The sequence below is a fragment of the Leopardus geoffroyi genome, chromosome A3 (genome assembly GCF_018350155.1).
Source record: "Leopardus geoffroyi isolate Oge1 chromosome A3, O.geoffroyi_Oge1_pat1.0, whole genome shotgun sequence".
NCBI classification, from domain to species: Eukaryota; Metazoa; Chordata; class Mammalia; order Carnivora; family Felidae; genus Leopardus; species Leopardus geoffroyi.
In genome coordinates this window covers 47897247-47915372 of record NC_059336.1, presented here as the reverse complement: position 1 = coordinate 47915372, position 18126 = coordinate 47897247, and positions in this window count along the sequence as shown.

Sequence of the window (18126 nt, the reverse complement as noted above, 5' to 3'; positions counted from 1 at the left end):
GTGTTTTAGATTTAAGCCTATAATCCATTTTGAGTTAATTTTTGTGAAGAGTGTTAAGGTCTGTGTCTAGGTTTTCCCCGCCCCCCCCCCCCCCCCGTAGACATCTAGTTTTTCTAGTACCATTTGTTGAAAAAGACTGTCTTTTCTCGACATTTACTCCTTTGTTAAAGGTCAGTTGACTATCTTTAAGTGGGTCTATTTTTGGTCTCTCTATTCTGTTCCATTGGTCTCTTTGTCTACATGTTTTTTTTTTTTGATTGTTTGTTTGTTTGTTTTTTTCCATACCACCTGTTTTGGTTACTAAGACTTGAAGTCTGGCAGTGTCATTTCTCCAACCTCATTCTTCTTGAGCCCCCTAATTTGGTCTCACATGAGTTTTATCTTTCCTGCTAGGCTGTTGGTGCCTTTAGGACAGGGCTTTGCCTCCTCCTTCTTCCCTCTACCCCTCACCTCTACTAGTGCCCAGAGAGCTGTTGCCTGGGCAGCTCATTGACTGTGACTCTGTCTTGGAGAGCATGGTCACAGCTGTCCTGAGCCACAAGTGAGGCTGGTCCTCGGGCTTTTTGGCCTTCCTTCAGTTACCCTGTGTGTTAATGATGGGGCCTGGAGCAACTGGGCTTAAGGTTTCTCCTCTTGAGCCTGATAAATCACTTTCAAATGGAGACAGAGCAAGGCAAATCCACCATCAAAGGCACACTAATGAGCCATGCTGGACTCAGAGCAGGGTGGGCCTGCGAATTCTGCTGTGTTCTCATTTGTAAGGTCATTGCACATGATTGCCACCTGTTCCATAGCTACAGTGCCCTTAGAAATGGCTTCAAAATTGCATGATGCCTGAGAAAAACTTAAGATTTTCCTGTCAAATCTTTCTATTTAATTGTTTTTTTATTTTAAAAAATGATTCTGCTTATCTAAGTTATATACAAGTAGATAGTGACTATGGGAAAAATAGCATTATTCAGTTAATAAACCATGCCAGAATGTTGTGGCTTAAAACAATAATGGTTTGTTACTTTTCATGATGCTGTGTGCTGACTTGACTCAGCTGGATGGCTCTGCTCCTCATAACACTTGTAGAAGGCATTCATTTTGTATGTGTCTCTGGCCTCTGGACTGGTCTGGAGGGTCAGGGAAGTCCTCACTCACATCACTGGTGTCTTGGTGCTGCTTCATTTCTCCATGAGGCTAAATCAAGCTTCCTCACAGCATGGCGGTCTCAGTGTGGCCCACCATCTTCATGGTGGCTGACTTTAAGAGAGAAAATAGGAGGAGGGAAGATGTGGGCGTAGGAGGACGCTGGGCTCACCGCGCGTCCTGCTGATCACTTAGATTCCACCTACACCTGCCTAAATAACCCAGAAAACCGCCAGAGGATTAGCAGAACAGAGTCGCCGGAGCCAAGGGCAGACGAGAGGCCCACGGAAGAGGGTAGGAAGGGCGGCAAGGCGGTGCGCGCTCCACGGACTGGCGGGAGGGAGCCGGGGCGGAGGGGTGGCTCACTGGCCAAGCAGAGCCCCCGAGTCTGGCGGGCAAAAGCAGAGGGGCCTGACGGACTGTGTTCCGACAGCAAGCGCGACTTAGCGTCTGGGAGGTCATAAGTTAACAGCTCTGCTCGGAAAGCGGGAAGGCTGGATACAAAGGGAGGGAGAACTGCTGAGCCCCCGGAGGACAGAGCTCAGTTTGGTGGGGAACAAAGGCGCTCGCCAGCGCCATCTCCCCCGCCCATCCCTCAGCCAAAATCCCAAAGAGAACCAGTTCCTGCCAGGGAACTTGCTCGCTCCGCGCAAACACCCAACTCTGTGCTTCTACGGAGCCAAACCTCCGGCAGCGGATCTGACTCCCTCCCGCTGCCACAGGGCCCCTCCTGAAGTGGATCACCTAAGGAGAAGCGAGCTAAGCCTGCCCCTCTGCCCCTGTGCACCTTGCCTACCCACCCCAGCTAATAAGCCAGATCTCCAGCATCACAAGCCTGGCAGTGTGCAAGTAGCCCGGATGGGCTACGCCACCCCACAGTGAATCCCGCCCCTAGGAGAGGGGAAGAGAAGACACACACCAGTCTGACTGTGGCCCCAGCGGTGGGCCGGGGGCAGACATCAGGTCTGACTGCGACTCTGCCCACCAACTCCAGTTATACACCACAGCACAGGGGAAGTGCCCTGCAGGTCCTCACCACTCCAGGGACTATCCAAAATGACCAAGCGGAAGAATTCCCCTCAGAAGAATCTCCAGGAAATAACAACAGCTAATGAGCTTATCAGAAAGGATTTAAATAATATAACAGAAAGTGAATTTAGAATAATAGTCATAAAATTAATCGCTGGGCTTGAAAACAGTATAGAGGACAGCAGAGAATCTCTTGCTACAGAGATCAAGGGACTAAGGAACAGTCACGAGGAGCTGAAAAACGCTTTAAATGAAATGCAAAACAAAATGGAAACCACCACGGCTCGGATTGAAGAGGCAGAGGAGAGAATAGGTGAACTAGAAGATAAAGTTATGGAAAAAGAGGAAGCTGAGAAAAAGAGAGATAAAAAAATCCAGGAGTATGAGGGGAAAATTAGAGAACTAAGTGATACACTAAAAAGAAATAATATACGCATAATTGGTATCCCAGAGGAGGAAGAGAGAGGGAAAGGTGCTGAAGGGGTACTTGAAGAAATAATAGCTGAGAACTTCCCTGAAGTGGGGAAGGAAAAAGGCATTGAAATCCAAGAGGCACAGAGAACTCCCTTCAGACGTAACTTGAATCGATCTTCTGCACGACATATCATAGTGAAACTGGCAAAATACAAGGATAAAGAGAAAATTCTGAAAGCAGCAAGGGGTAAACGTGCCCTCACATATAAAGGGAGACCTATAAGACTCGTGACTGATCTCTCTTTTGAAACTTGGCAGGCCAGAAAGAATTGGCACGAGATTTTCAGTGTGCTAGACAGAAAAAATATGCAGCCGAGAATCCTTTATCCAGCAAGTCTGTCATTTAGAATAGAAGGAGAGAAAAAGGTCTTCCCAAACAAACAAAAACTGAAGGAATTTGTCACCACTAAAACAGCCCTACAAGAGATCCTAAGGGGGACCCTGTGAGACAAAGTACCAGAGACAACACTACAAGCATAAAACATACAGACATCACAACGACTCTAAACCCGTATCTTTCTATAACACTGAATGTAAATGGATTAAATGCACCAACCAAAAGACATAGGGTATCAGAATGGATAAAAAAACAAGACCCATCTATTTGCTGTCTACAAGAGACTCATTTTAGACCTGAGGACACCTTTAGATTGAGAGTGAGGGGATGGAGAACTATTTATCATGCTACTGGAAGCCAAAAGAAAGCTGGAGTAGCCATACTTATATCAGACAAACTAGACTTTAAATTAAAGGCTGTAACAAGAGATGAAGAAGGACATTATATAATAGTTACAGGGTCTATCCATCAGGAAGAGCTAACAATTATAAATGTCTATGCGCCGAATACCGGAGCCCCCAAATATATAAAACAACTACTCATAAACATAAGCAACCTTATTGATAAGAATGTGGTAATTGCAGGGGACTTTAACACCCCACTTACAGAAATGGATAGATCATCTAGACACACGGTCAATAAAGAAACAAGGGCCCTGAATGAGACATTGGATCAGATGGACTTGACAGATATATTTAGAACTCTGCATCCCAAAGCAACAGAATATACTTTCTTCTCGAGTGCACATGGAACATTCTCCAAGATAGATCATATACTGGGTCACAAAACAGCCCTTCATAAGTTTACAAGAATTGAAATTATACCATGCATACTTTCAGACCACAATGCTATGAAGCTTGAAATCAACCACAGAAAAAAGTCTGGAAAACCTCCAAAAGCATGGAGGTTAAAGAACACCCTACTAACGAATGAGTGGGTCAACCAGGCAATTAGAGAAGAAATTAAAAAATATATGGAAACAAACGAAAATGAAAATACAACAATCCAAACGCTTTGGGACGCAGTGAAGGCAGTCCTGAGAGGAAAATACATTGCAATCCAGGCCTATCTCAAGAAACAAGAAAAATCCCAAATACAAAATCTAACAGCACACCTAAAGGAAATAGAAGCAGAACAGCAAAGACACCCCAAACCCAGCAGAAGAAGAGAAATAATAAAGATCAGAGCAGAAATAAACAATATAGAGTGTAAAAAAACTGTAGAGCAGATCAACGAAACCAAGAGTTGGTTTTTTGAAAAAATAAACAAAATTGACAAACCTCTAGCCAGGCTTCTCAAAAAGAAAAGGGAGATGACCCAAATAGATAAAATCATGAATGAAAATGGAATTATTACAACCAATCCCTGAGAGATACAAACAATTATCAGGGAATACTATGAAAAATTATATGCCAACAAATTGGACCACCTGGAAGAAATGGACAAATTCCTGAACACCCACACTCTTCCAAAACTCAATCAGGAGGAAATAGAAAGCTTGAACAGACCCATAACCAGCGAAGAAATTGAATCGGTTATCAAAAATCTCCCAACAAATAAGAGTCCAGGACCAGATGGCTTCCCAGGGGAGTTCTACCAGACGTTTAAAGAAGAGATAATACCTATCCTTCTCAAGCTATTCCAAGAAATAGAAAGGGAAGGAAAACTTCCAGACTCATTCTATGAAGTCAGTATTACTTTGATTCCTAAACCAGACAGAGACCCATTAAAAAAAGAGAACTACAGGCCAATATCCCTGATGAATATGGATGCAAAAATTCTCAATAAGATACTAGCAAATCGAATTCAACGGCATATAAAAAGAATTATTCACCATGATCAAGTGGGATTCATTCCTGGGATGCAGGGCTGGTTCAACATTCGCAAATCAATCAACGTGATACATCACATTAACAAAAAAAAGAGGAGAACCATATGATCCTGTCAATCGATGCAGAAAAGGCCTTTGACAAAATCCAGCACCCTTTCTTAATAAAAACCCTTGAGAAAGTCGGGATAGAAGGAACATACTTAAAGATCATAAAAGCCATTTATGAAAAGCCCACAGCTAACATCATCCTCAATGGGGAAAAACTGAGAGCTTTTTCCCTGAGATCAGGAACACGACAGGGATGCCCACTCTCACCGCTGTTGTTTAACATAGTGCTGGAAGTTCTAGCATCAGCAATCAGACAACAAAAGGAAATCAAAGGCATCAAAATTGGCAAAGAGGAAGTCAAGCTTTCGCTTTTTGCAGATGACATGATATTATACATGGAAAATCCGATAGACTCCACCAAAAGTCTGCTAGAATTGATACATGAATTCAGCAAAGTTGCAGGATACAAAATCAATGTACAGAAATCAGTTGCATTCTTATACACTAACAATGAAGCAACAGAAAGACAAATAAAGAAACTGATCCCATTCACAATTGCACCAAGAAGCATAAAATACCTAGGAATAAATCTAACCAAAGATGTAAAGGATCTGTATGCTGAAAACTATAGAAAGCTTATGAAGGTAATTGAAGAAGATTTAAAGAAATGGAAAGACATTCCCTGCTCATGGATTGGAAAAATAAATATTGTCAAAATGTCAATACTACCCAAAGCTATCTACACATTCAATGCAATCCCAATCAAAATTGCACCAGCATTCTTCTCAAAACTAGAACAAGTAATCCTAAAATTCATATGGAACCACAAAAGGCCCCGAATAGCCAAAGTAATTTTGAAGAAGAAGACCAAAGCAGGAGGCATCACAATCCCAGACTTTAGCCTCTACTACAAAGCTGTCATCATCAAGATAGCATGGTATTGGCACAAAAACAGACACATAGACCAATGGAATAGAATAGAAACCCCAGAACGAGACCCACAAACGTATGGCCAGCTAATCTTTGACAAAGCAGGAAAGAACATCCAATGGAAAAAAGACAGCCTCTTTAACAAATGGTGCTGGGAGAACTGGACAGCAACATGCAGAAGGTTGAAACTAGACCACTTTCTCACACCATTCACAAAAATAAACTCAAAATGGATAAAGGATCTGAATGTGAGACAGGAAACCATCAAAACCGTAGAGGAGAAAGCAGGAAAAGACCTCTCTGACCTCAGCCGTAGCAATCTCTTACTTGACACATCCCCAAAGGCAAGGGAATTCAAAGCAAAAGTGAATTACTGGGACCTTATGAAGATAAAAAGCTTCTGCACAGCAAAGGAAACAACCAACAAAACTAAAAGGCAACCAACGGAATGGGAAAAGATATTTGCAAATGACACATCGGACAAAGGGCTAGTATCCAAAATCTATAAATCTATAAAACTCCACACCCGAAAAACAAATAACCCAGTGAAGAAATGGGCAGAAAACATGAATAGACACTTCTCTAAAGAAGACATCTGGATGGCCAACAGGCACATGAAAAGATGTTCAGCGTCACTCCTTATCAGGGAAATACAAATCAAAACCACACTCAGGTATCACCTCACGCCAGTCAGAGTGGCCAAAATGAACAAATCAGGAGACTATAGATGCTGGAGAGGATGTGGAGAAACGGGAACCCTCTTGCACTGTTGGTGGGAATGCAAATTGGTGCAGCCGCTCTAGAAAGCAGTGTGGAGGTTCCTCAGAAAATTAAAAATAGACCTACCCTATGACCCAGCAATAGCACTGCTAGGAATTTATCCAAGGGATACAGGAGTGCTGATGCATAGGGGCACTTGTACTCCAATGTTCATAGCAGCACTCTCAACAATAACCAAATTATGGAAAGAGCCTAAATGTCCATCAATTGATGAATGGATAAAGAAATTGTGGTTTATATACACAATGGAATACTACGTGGCAATGAGAAAAAATGAAATATGGCCTTTTGTAGCAACGTGGATGGAACTGGAGAGTGTGATGCTAAGTGAAATAAGCCATACAGAGAAAGACAGATACCATATGGTTTCACTCTTATGTGGATCCTGAGAAACTTAACAGGAACCCATGGGGGAGGGGGAGGAAAAAAGAAAAAGAAAAAGAAAAAAAAAAAAAAAAGAGGTTAGAGTGGGAGAGAGCCAAAGCATAAGAGACTGTTAAAAACTGAGAACAAACTGAGGGTTGATGGGGGGGTGGGAGGGAGGAGAGGGTGGGTGATGGGTATTGAGGAGGGCACCGTTTGGGATGAGCACTGGGTGTTGTATGGAAACCAATTTGACAATAAATTTCATATAATAAAAAAAATAATAATAATAAATTCCAAAAAAAAAAAAAAAAAAAAGAGAGAAAATAAAAGCTGTGAAGCACATAAGGCCTAGTCTCAGGACTGTTATGGTGTTAACCCTGCCACATTGTTTTGGTCAAAGCAGTCACAGGCCAGTATAAATTCAGGGTCGTGGTGGACACAGACCACATGTCGTGATGAATGAAACAGCATATGCTTACAGGGAGGGAATTTGTGGTGGCCATTCTTGAGGACTGTGTCCTAGAGCATCAGATGTAAGAGTCAATCCCTGATCCTGTTGATGACCAGCTGCATAGCCAGGGCATAGTGCTTAAACTCCCAATGCTCCAGGCATCTTATTCTCAAATAGGGAGAACACTAACTCCGTATATTTGCTGCAGGAAGCAAATGAAGTGGTATATACAGTGTACATATCATGGGCGCTCTGCTAGTTACACTGGAAAAAGTCACCTTAGTTCTCAATAGCAGATGGAGACAGTGTCCAGCCCATATCCCCTGGTCCTCTGATAAGGTCACCTTCCATTTCTGACCATCCTGTGTGGGGTTGATATCTTCTGTCTTTGCCCTTCCACAGATAGATCTGAGCATGTCTCCCCACAGACTCTCAGGTCACCAGGGACTGACCTCCAGGGGCTTCCAGAGGTCACCCTCCTAAGCCCACATTTTGACAGCCTTCACTTATTCCCATCTTGCTTCTGCAAGCCATCAGTGTGCTTCTCAGTATCACTTCCCTAATAAACCACTTGGATCCAAGCCCTTGTTTTAGGGCCTGTGTGGAGGGACCAAAACTAAGACATAGACCATCAAAATTCTCAAAATATGAGAATACTTTCTTTAATAGAACAAGCTGCCCAATGTTTGTGAAAAACTTACATAGTCTACTTCCTGGTTTCAGGTTTCAGACAGAAACCTGGCAGTGCCCATAGGTAGAAGAGAAAAACTTAATTTTCATGGGCAAAACAGTCATTTCAGGTCTTTCTCTGTACTGAAAGCCAAAATTTATAACAACCAGCAGCAGCTCCCAAAGAGTAGGATTAAGAAGTGGAAAGGGGAGCCTTCATTGGGGGAGAGTGAGTGCTCTGGTTATTCTAAGAGCCTGAACCATAATTTCTGATGGGGAGGGAATTACTTTTGTTAGGCGAGAATGTCTTGGTGGGCTCCTGGGGACCAAAAGGGAGGAAATGGGCTAGCCAGGGCTACAGCACCAGTGGTTGGCTTAACCCACTTTACATTAGAAACAGAAAGGACCCTGGAGACATGGAGGGGGTGAGGGGAAAGAGAATGGACAGAGAAAGCACAAAGGAAGCTTCAGCAGTATGGCCAGCAAAGTTGTGCAGGTGATGGGAGGGATCTAAAGAGCAGAATCATCTGATATTGAATTGTAAGTTGTTCATAGTTTGCAGTTATTCATGCAAGTCCTTTTATCCCCAAAACATTTATTAAAGTGTTCCCTCCACTGACATAAATGTGTGCGTGTGTGTATGTGTTGATGAAATTAAAGTATAGTGTTGAATCCCCCTGAGGTACAATGAAATGGAGACCAAACAAAAAAAAAAAAATGAGAATTGGAAAACAATGCCCCAATATAGAAGTGCTTGAGAGAACCCTGATTCATAGAAATTTGCAAAAAGCCTTGATGAAGACTTTCCACAAATCAGGGAAGGGAAGGTTGAATGAAATCTTTCTGGATGCCAAGGGGCAGCAAGAGCTCACATCTGGCCTGGGAATGTATATGAATGCCAGACTCAACATTTGCATGGGTATTAGGTACATATGCTAACACATCTGTTGCTAGAGATCATGCTAGCTACATAGAGATTGCTAGACAGAGATTCCTGGGGTAGGTTTAAAAGTGAGTAGTTGATCTTCCCATCCTCAGGGAGCACCAAGCACTCGAGACCAAGCCTCTCTCCACTTAAGACATCCCCACCAACTGCTGGAACCTACTACCTTCTTTACTAGTGTCAGCTAAAGGAACATGATCAGCTGTCATCTGCCTCCTACTTCTTTTGACCTTTCCCCTAGCCCTGGGTGGGAGTCGGGGGAAGGGCTGTTACACATTCATTTCTCACAGTGTTTATTTTGTGGTGATCAAATGGCGGGGTTGGACAAACTATGTTTATGTGACATGAGGCTGAAAGGCTGACAGCTGGCGTGGGTGCAGATGCTTGCCAGCCCCAGTCACTACCGGCCTGTCATTGTCCCAGCTTGAGAAATTCAGAATCCCCTCCATGGGAGCTTCAGCATTTTCCTTTGAGAAAACAAATTTGCTAAGATTCTTCAGAATCCTGGGGGGTGCCAGGCTAGCCTTCAAGGAGCCTGACATAAGAAGGTCATAGTCTATAAACCCAAACAGCAAAGGAAATTATAGATTCGACACTAAGCTTCTTCAAATGATCGCATTTCATTCTCTAACTGTGGTAATTGGCATAAAGGTGGGGGAGGGGATGGAGGAAGAGTTGTAGCAAGGATACCAAGCAAGGTGTTTCCTTGCTTTTTTTTTTTTTTTTTTTTTTTTTTTATTTCAGCATCTCCCGAAGACTTGAGCTTTGGTTGCCCATCTGGGTATGTTCCAAGCCACTGTGTGTACAGACACAGACAAACAAGATGGCATTATATTGGGAGAAAAGACTCCAGCCCAACTCACCCATAGGAACACCTAATAGGAGGTAATGGAAGATTGTTGACCCCCTACTCCAGATTTATCTTCTATTTGTAAACCTAAAAAAAAAAAAAGTGTTTCAAGTACCATCTCAGTTAGTCTCACCACTGCTCTGTGAGGTACCAGTAGAAGATATCATGACTTGTTTTGGAGACCAGAAGCCTGCAGTTCAGAGTGGTTACATGCATGCTGGAGGAAACATCCAGCCAGGTCACAGTGAAGTCTGGGCTTTACAGGTCTTTTGATTCTATCCTCCCAGAGATCACAGTTCCCCAAACCCACATGGGCCAGGCAATAATACAAGTGAGTGAAGTGGACCAAACTAGCAGTGAAATAGGGAGTGGCAGGACAATGGCCAACTAGGGAGCTAGTCCACATCTAGAAAGGGAAGTGCACTTTAGCCCCAGAGGACTGTGGGCTTGTGGAGATATTGGGCCTCATTTTTCTGGATTCTCCAATTTTACACAATTCATGTTTTACAAGAAATGATTTGGCAATTACTTAAAAACACCCAACTATGTGCAGACTAAACAAGACAAGTGTTTAGGTGGCATCTGGCCCACAGGATGTGATTTGTCCACCCGATGCCTTGGTAAAAAGAGGCTGCATGGTGGGTGCGGGTGGTCAGGGCAGCAGGGGGTAGGTGCTGTCTGCTCTGCATCCTTAGCTGTCTGTCCCCCAGGTTCTGCATGTTAGGTCTGCACAGGAGGGGTTGTGGTGCCAGGGAGTGCTCCCAGCCACAGGTCTTTAGGAGGGAAAGTGAAAAGTGGTGGTCATTAACCCCATTAGCCTGGAAGGTAGATATACAGAGGTACTTGTTCCCCACCCCCGCTTGTAGTACAATCCTGCATGAGGCAGCATTCACTTCTGTACAGTCATTCTTAGGGTTGGCAGCAAAGTTTCTATTTTCCTTGGTAAGGGCTGCAGTTCATATCTAAGCTCTGCCTTTGTCAGCCAGTCTGCTTTTTGTCATGTTACTTCTGCAAAGATGGGATGACAATGACACCACTTGATCTTACCTGCGACTATCATCTCTAGGCAGTTTATGGTTTCTCTTGAGAACAGTCCCTCTCTGGTCCTTGAACACAATTCTCTGTGACCTTATCCAGCTCCTTCCTCATGAGCAGTGAGAGCCACCTGCTTCAGTTGTTCCCACTGGGAAACACAGGTTTACCTCTTCATATACGTATACTTTGCAAGTCTCCTGGTATGTCCTCAGCTTCCTCCTACAGCTGGATTTATCTGGAAGACTCACGGTTTCTTCCATGGGCATTGATGTAGTCCCTGAAGATAAAACATGTCGTTGGAATGCCAGAAAGCACACAGCCCTCCATTCTCCAAACCTGGGTCATGTCAAGCAGGGGGCATGTGGCAGGAGACAGACCTTTTTATGGAGTTTTTTTCCAACCCTGCCTTGGAGCCTCTCCTATTTTCTTTTTTTTTCTTTTTTTTTTTAAATTTTTTTTTAACATTTATTTTTTTTTAAATTTTTTTTCAACGTTTATTTATTTTTGGGACAGAGAGAGACAGAGCATGAACAGGGGAGGGGCAGAGAGAGAGGGAGACACAGAATCGGAAACAGGCTCCAGGCTCTGAGCCATCAGCCCAGAGCCCGATGCGGGGCTCGAACTCACGGACCGCGAGATCGTGACCTGAGCGAAGTTGGACGCTTAACCGACTGCGCCACCCAGGCGCCCCAACATTTATTTATTTTTGAGACAGAGAGAGAGAGAGCATGAATAGGGGAGGGTCAGAGAAAGAGGGAGACACAGAATCCGAAACAGGCTCCAGGCTCCGAGCCGTCAGCCCAGAGCCCAACGCAGGGCACGAACCCACGGACCGTGAGATCATGACCTGAGCGAAGTTGGACGCTTAACCGACTGAGCCACCCAGGCGCCCCATCTCCTATTTTCAAAAACAAAACAAAACAAAACAAAACAAAACAAAATATAAAGCAATGGAGAGTGGAGGCAGCCCCCTAAGGAAAGCAGGAATGAGGGCTTCAGGAGGAATGTGAACTTGCCCCATTACCACCTTTTTCATAGTGAAAACATACCATGAGGCAAAAGAGGACTCACTTTCAAAATTTCTCTCTCTCTCTTTCCCTTTGATTCTACTTAGAGTCAGTGTACAAGAAGTTATCAGGCTTGATCTGGAGCAGTTCTTGAAAGCTATGAATAACTGGTAGGATTTCAACCCACATACTCAGGTATGCAAGAAGTAAAATTATCTCTAGTCCCTCAAATCACTTCATTCTGACTCAGAACTGCTGCCCTCAACTAAATGTCTAAAAGACACCACCCTGGCATTATTGAGGACCCCTCCCCTCAGAGGCTTTCAGGGAGCTTGAAAGGGACAGGGGTAGCTGGGGCATGGGGCCCTAACCTCTCATTCTGGAGCTCAGTGTTTGGGTGTCTGGACTGCTCTGATCCTACCACCTCCTGGGTGTCCCACTGCCAAGCATTGTCAGCCTTCCACCCGAGGCTACACTTCCCATCATCCTCCTGGCCCACCTGGACACAGTCTCTGCTGCTCCTCTCCTGTGTCTCTGGCAATGGGTGCAACCTCCAACCAGGATAGGCCTTGGGAAACAAAATCAGGCAACTGAAGTCTCTTGCAGACAAATTCTTCTTTCTCGTGCCACAAACCTCTTGCAATGTACGAAAGTATGGGGGCTTGTCCATCAGCTTAAGTGAGGGAAGTAAAGGGGAGAGGCATCAGGAAAATACAGAAATCAATATCCCCCAAATGAACATGACATTCATAGTTTCACAGAACAGACCCAAGGGGGAGATGAAAGACTTTGCTTATATGGTATGATTCAAGGAGTTGCTGCTGGAAGTTTCTATAGCTTAGAATCTTTCAAAGTGTTATTCTGCCTAAAATTTCCAGCACTGAAAATGCAAACAGTATTTTGTCTCCAGGAAAGGGCTCATACATCAAGTCAGCATTATCTGTAGTCAGCATAACAGCATGTGACCACCACAGAAGATGAGATAGTCTCTTCATCATGCAGCAAAGCTTAGAAGGAGGTAGGACATCTGGATGGGGAGATGGGACATCTGGATGGGACTGTGTGGTGGCCTTTCCCTAAGAGAGTATGTCTGGGTGGATCTGGCTGGGCCCAGAGGTGGGCTCCATAAGGACTCGGGTTCTTGGTTTGAAGGAGAGTGTCCCAAGTAGGAGGTCACACTGGGAGCATGAGTTCTGGCTGATCTGGGCAGAATGGTTGCTGCCCACACAATCTGACAATGTCCATTCTTGCCTGAGCAACCCAGACCCAGGTTGGGAAAGTCATTACTTAATGTTCACATGGATTTTTGTAAGTTCATCTCTTTTCTTCTCTTTTTCTTCACAGGTCAGGAGACAGATTTAAAATACTGTATTCAGGACTTCACAGTTCTAAATAACTTGGGTTTTTCTTTTCCTTAGTCTTAAAGTTCTATTTCTCTAAAAATTATGTACTTCTTTTAAATGATAGTGTTAGTAGTGTTCCATTAGTTTTTTTATTTGGGAAAATGGAAAGCGTATAGTACAAAAGATTCCAGTAGATCAAAAAGGTCGATTATGAATGTCAACTCCCTCCTGTTCCACCCATCCTGAAACCCTCCCCAGAGGCAGAGGAAGCCCCTGCTTCTGACATCGCCTCTTCTGGAGGGGGTATCAGGTTCTGTGCTCTGGACTGAACTTCTAGTTTTTTCAGCTTGTCTTGGAAATTCCTCCATACCGTAACATAGAGAGTTACCTCATTTTTTATCTTATTGACCTTTCATAATTTAATTAAATCCCTTTAATAAGTATTTAGGTATTCTATTTCTTCAGTCTCAGGAATCCACAAATAATGCCTCATTATTCACTCAGTGTTCTCTGTATGTGCATTTTTTGTCCTTAAAAATGTTTTCCTGTTCCTGATTCAATATCTCTATTTCCATTTCATCACATCATCTTTCCTAATGTATTGTGTATAAATGTGTGTGTGTATCCTGGTTGTAAGCCATCCTGACTTTTTTTTTTTTTTTTTTGTAGATGGAGAAGTGGCAAAACGAAACAAAACAAAACTGTGCCATCCTCAGTGGAGTGAGATAGAGTTAAGTTTCTTTCACATGACTCATGCGCTGTCCCTGGTTTTGTTGCTGAATATTTAGATCTTGTATAAATTTATGTTTTAATCTATGGATAGTCAGCCAGTCTCCTAAGAAGTTGGAGAGCAAGAAGATGAATTTCATTGGTGTTCTATATTTTTTAATGGTTATTTTTGAAAGAGAGAACAAGAGGGGAGGGACAGAGAGAGAGGGCAACAGAGGATCCAAAGCAGGTCCCATGCTGACAGCAGATAGTCTGATGAGAGGCAGGAATTTGCAAACCACAAGATCATGACCTGAGCTGATGGATGTTTAACCAATTGAGCCACACAGGTGGCCCCATTGGTGTTCTTTATTAATCACTTAGAGCAGAGCTATGGAATTCTCTAGAGTAGTGAAAATGCTGACCTGGTTAATTCATCATGAGTTCCTTTCTAGATGACTCTGGGCCATTTTGTACCCACATTTTGTTGGGATCCCTGAGTCCTCCTAGCTTCTCCTGTAGTCAGGAAAGTTTGGAGTACCTCTGTGTTCTCAACCCTGCATCAATATTAGAATCACATGGAGAGCTTTATAAACAGCATGATGCCTGGTTCTGGAATTTGCCTCTGCTATGCCTCCAGGGCTGACAAACTTGGATGGCATGATCATTGAAACTCTTCTTACCTCTGACCTGATGACAATTGTTATAACTTGCCATAGAACTAGAGGTCTTGTAAACTTGGCCAATTTATTAGAGTTTTCATGTTCACAGTTTTGAGGGTAGTGACATATTTCCTCATGAGAGTTTTCCCTCTATATTTCCCATTGCTTGAAGTAGAAAAGTCTAAGTTGGGGCTTCAAACCTTTCTTAAGGGAATAATAAGAACACAATTTTCTCAAGGTGCAAAACTGGGGATCCATACAGCTGAGAAGCCAGCAGCTTGGAGGGAAAGAGGGAATGGACAGGTTAGAGCATCTGCCCAAGTCTAACTCATCATCCTTCCATGTCAATCTTTCAATTTCTTCTCTCCCAATTTCACCAAATGTCCAAACAGCACATATTGTTGGACATTCATTCAAAACCTTACACTACCATGGATGAACAGAAGCAAAGAAGTAATAATGGATACATGGGTGAGAGCGTGAATGGAAGAAATGGAAGGAAGAGAGAAAGATGGAAGGTTGAGTGCACTGGTTGAGAGTTCCACAGAGGCTGAGGGTTGTGTTCGGTTCCTAACCTTGCCGTTTGCTACCTGGGTGAGATTAGGGGGCTTACTTAACCTAAAACAGCCCTCTCTCCTATCTTGTGAAACATGGATTTAGTGGCACCTACCATCTGGGGTTTTCATGGGGATTAAATTAGATCATGGTGGGTAAAGTCTTTAGGTCAGCCCCAAAGAATGCATGCTCAATAAATGGTATTTATTCTTTATTTTACTTCATTTTACTGCAAAGGTGTTTTGAACTGACTTTGAAAATACACATATTATATGCATTGTAAACCTATTTCCAAATCTGTGTATTGATACATTTTGATGAGACATTATTAACATCAAGATTGTTTATTTTATTAATGTTTTGTTTTGAAGTTCTTGCTTTTTATATAGTGGTTCTGAAAATTGCCCACCTCAAGTTCATGCAAATATTCCCATTTGCTTCTAAAACCTTTATCATGTTACCTTTCATATTTCAGTGTAAGACCTATGTATCTGATGTTGATTTCTGTGTATGATGTGAAGTAGGGGTCAAAGTTAACTTTTTTTTTTTCCCATGGCAGACCAACTGACCCAGCGGTTTATTGAAAAAAAAAAAAAAAAAAAAAAAAAAACCCTTCTTCACTATATTTCAGAGGCCCCTTTGTTGTAAATCAGGTGGGTCTAGCTCTGGTTTCTCTAATCTTGTTCACTTTCTTGTCTAACCTAGTACTGCCTGCTCACTGTTGTAAGGATGTATATCCAGAGAATACAGAGAACTCTCACAGAAAAAGACATAGTGAAATAAAAATGTGCTAATGAATTGAACAGGCATTCAGGTCCATTCTAATTCTTTGATTGTAATCAAAGATTTAATATGCATTTTGAGTGCCTGCATTATTCTGAGACAGCAAAACGTATTGCATCTGTGTATCTATGTACTTACTTATTGATCTTTACCTTTGTTTACCTATTTTTTTTTACTTTATTTGTTAATGGTATGTGACTAGAAAGACAACTGTCCAAGGATTTTGAAAGTTTCAGAGCTGAATAATGACAGAAATGCAAATAGAAGCTATGGTTTAGGTGATGGGGCCAAGTGTGGCTCACATGGGTGAGCTGGTGCTGCCCAGGTGACAGGTCTTATTCCTGTTACAAGTCGGAAAAGTCCAACTAGAATGCATACTGCTTCTCATGTATGGAAACCAAATATTACAGGCATTCCAGAAAGCTGGGGTTGTCTTTTCCTGGAAAGAATAGGTGTTAACAAAGAAAACTGGTAAAATGGATGAAGAATCAAGGGTGTAAGTAACTAATAGTTGGTTCTCAATCTTCATAAAAGTTTTAAGGCTTATGACTCAAGTGTAGCATTCATTGTAAACATCCTGGATATACAAGAAAAGTTATATTTACCATCTCAGTATAGTCATGGTAGCCGTTTACTAAGCCGTTTACTTGTCATCTTTTGTTGGAAGACTTAAATATCAGGGATACCACGTGATTGCATTTAAGCTTGGCCTGCAATTGCTTGTTTACACGTGTAGCATGCAACAGCCAGAAAATGCAAGTCGGAGATAGGGAGCTGAGAGAAAGGAAAGAAGTGGCAATGATTGGGTTTATTGCTCAGCTGGTGGGAATCCAAACTTTGAAAAGAGCTATTAGAATTATTTCTCAAACATCCCAATTCAGAGCTAAAATGTGCCTGTTATTGTGATGTGACATATTTAGCAACTTTAACAGGAAAACTTGACTTTGATCACAAGCCTCTTGGTTTATATAAACCAAGCTCCTGGCAAGATCTTGAAAAGGAATCTATGACCCTGAGAAATGGGTTCTTTCTCACTGTAAGTAGAGAGAAGCCTCCGTCTTCCTTTTCAGTTTTGAATATGAGTCCCCAAGGGCTTGGGCAACACTGAATTTTCTGAGAGGTGGCAGAGGGAGCCAACTTCACCATTCAAGTGTCTCTTGAGTTACAGTGGATGTGGTGGGCGTGGCTTCTGGGGATATTGGATTCTGCCCCATCTCCTCAGTGTGCTCAGCCAAAGTAGGGCCAAATTGCAACACAGCACAAGCTACTCTTTACTTGTTCTTTAACAAAGGAGAATATTGCCAAAGTTACCATGGGGGCTGGAATCAAGTGTTGAATCCATCCCACTCAGTGTGTTGGGAAGAATCCCTCCTTCCTTTACAGCCTGGCCCCATCAACTGGTGGACAAAGGATGTGAAAATGCCTTACAGACTGTAAAATGTAATAGCATGTGGAATTTCCATTTTGTGGTGAAAATAGTTGACTTTCAGCAATTAAAGGTGCTTGTAGTCAATAGGATGATGTTGTTAGAATATGATAAATCCACTGGCTGTCCTTGTCTATCATTGATTCATTTGAATATGTCTACTTTTTCATTCACCAAAAACATTTATTAAATGCCAGCTGAGCAGCAAGCACCACGTTAAGTACCATGGATGGAAAAGATAAAATAAAAGTAAAGGTCAAGAGAGAAGGGCATAGTATGCTGAATAACCAATGAGTCTATACTTTGCAAGAGACTTAGAAATAGCTCCCCAATCAATAAAAGTAGCTCCCTAACATATACTAAGATGCAAATGTGTTTACATGTAATAGAAACAACTTGGGTTGAATTAAGCATCTCCACACACAGAGGAAGTAACTTATCCCATGTTTTCCAGGGGACTCAGAGCAGTGACTCTCAAAGGTGGGAATATGCTACACATTGGAAGAGGTTGGAAGCTAGATGAAAAGTTGTTGGTGCCCACACAACAGTACTTCCATCTCCTGGGCCTCCCTTCTCTGTTTCTGTTTCCTTTTTTTATGCTCCAGAGATTCACTTCTCAGCTAATCACATGGCGGGAGGAAGACAGCTCTCCCATCTGCAACCAAATTTACATATGGTGGTGTCCTGCTACCCAAGGACACCCAGTCTCAGAATACCAGGAGAGTGACTCTGCTTGGGTCAGCTGTCCTCCTCAACAATCTTACA